Source organism: Cebus imitator, unplaced genomic scaffold (genome assembly GCF_001604975.1).
Source record: "Cebus imitator isolate Cc_AM_T3 unplaced genomic scaffold, Cebus_imitator-1.0 Scaffold2813, whole genome shotgun sequence".
Taxonomy (NCBI): Eukaryota; Metazoa; Chordata; class Mammalia; order Primates; family Cebidae; genus Cebus; species Cebus imitator.
The window spans coordinates 3,950-5,685 of NW_016110128.1; positions in this window are offsets into that span (position 1 = coordinate 3,950).

The following is a 1,736-nucleotide window of genomic DNA, read 5'->3' on the forward strand; positions in this document are numbered from 1 at the left end:
AGGGTTGAAAGAACCCAGCACAGTGCCTGACACAGCTCTTACTAGATGGTGGCTGAAAAGCTGGAATGCAGACAGCTGACCTCCACAAAAGGGCCAGGTTTGTCCCATGCCTGGCTTGAACCTGAAGAGCCCAGAGCCCAAGGCCACATGCCAAGAGGTCCCTGGCCCAGAATACCACACCTGTCTAGCATCTGAAAGTCACCTAAAAGTGGGAATCCCAAGGATTCCCAGAGGACACAGCCCCCTGAGACCCGGGCTCCTTAGGAGACCACCTTGGGCACACTCAGCCCTGCAGGGGTCTCTACGTGGTGTGCCACCAGTGCCCTGCACCCCTTCAGCTTCCCTCCCCTGCACCTGCTGCCCACTCAGCAGGGCTCCCCAACTGGAGAGCAGTGTGTGTTTCTGCTAAGGAGGCCCGGCATTCAGATGGTGATGGAAAGGGCCAGGCAGGGCTGAATCCCTGAGGCCACTGGGTGTGGGTGCAGCAGGTGGGGAGGCCAAGCCTGGGTCATCATGTCCCTCATTGGCATTGCATTCGGGTCAAGGAAGTAAACCCCTAAAGCCTCACCTTCCCACATGGAGAACAGCTTCCTGGTGGGCTCATGCCTGCCTCCCAGGTCCCCATGGGAGCTGCAGGAGGCAGCGGTGCCATCCAGCTGCAAGGATGTGAAAGGACCCCTGGTTTTCAGTGTTTCTCACTCTGTCAGAGGGTGCCATTGCCATAAGGCAGGTCTTTTAGACTGACACTCAGCCCAGCCAGGAAGGGGTGCCTACCTCCAACAGGACCCCAGGTGGTGGGCACATCCCAGGCCATCCTCTCCCAGCTGGGCTGTCGCCTGAGTAAAATAAAGTGGGAGCACTGACCAGCAGACAGGGCAGACTCTCCTCCTTCTGGCTCCACAAAAGGACAGACCCCTCTACAGCAAAGACTTCAGGAGGCAGCCGCGTGCGGTGGCTCAAGTCTGTAATCCCAGCACTTTGGGAGGCCAAGGCGGGCAGATCATCTGGGGTCAGAAGTTCGAGACCAGCCTTGCCAACATGGTGAAACCCCATCTCTATTAAAAATCAGGCGTAGTGGCGCACGCCGTAATCCCAGGTGGCTGAGGCAGGAGAATTGCTTGAACCCAGGAGGCGGAGGTTCCACTGAGCTGAGATTGCACCATTGCACTCCAGACTAGGAGACAGAGCAAGATGCCATCTCAAAAAGACTCCAGGAGGCGTGGTCCTTGGGAACTTTTCTCCAGCCTCATAGCCCACCTTGCATCCAAGTGACAGATACAGCTTTCTTTGTGGGAGGGGAGCCCATGGGATTCACTCCCTTTTCCTATTTCCTCCGGAGTGAAGTCTCATGTGTTGGGACAGAGTGGGTTCAGGGACTCTCTGGATGACCCTGGTGAGCCTCTCTCCCCAGAGTTCTAGGGAGCATCAGGGCAACAGGAACACACCCAGAGCAGCTGCCCCCAAGAGTGTTTTGATACAGGCCAGGTACGGGCTGCTGTGCGATGGTGGGGGAAGGTGATGAGGGTCCCCCGAGAGGCTCCCTTGGGCACGGGAAAGGTGGGATATGGGGAGCCGCCTCCTGCCTGGACCAGTTAATGCCCAGAACCATTCCCTTGGGTCCTCATCCCTCCTTCCAGGCAGTGGGGCCATGGGTTTCTAGGGGAATCCAGGCCTTTAGGGAGACTGGGAATCTGACTTTGATCTTGCAGCTCCCACATTTTCCCTGCACTTTTGCT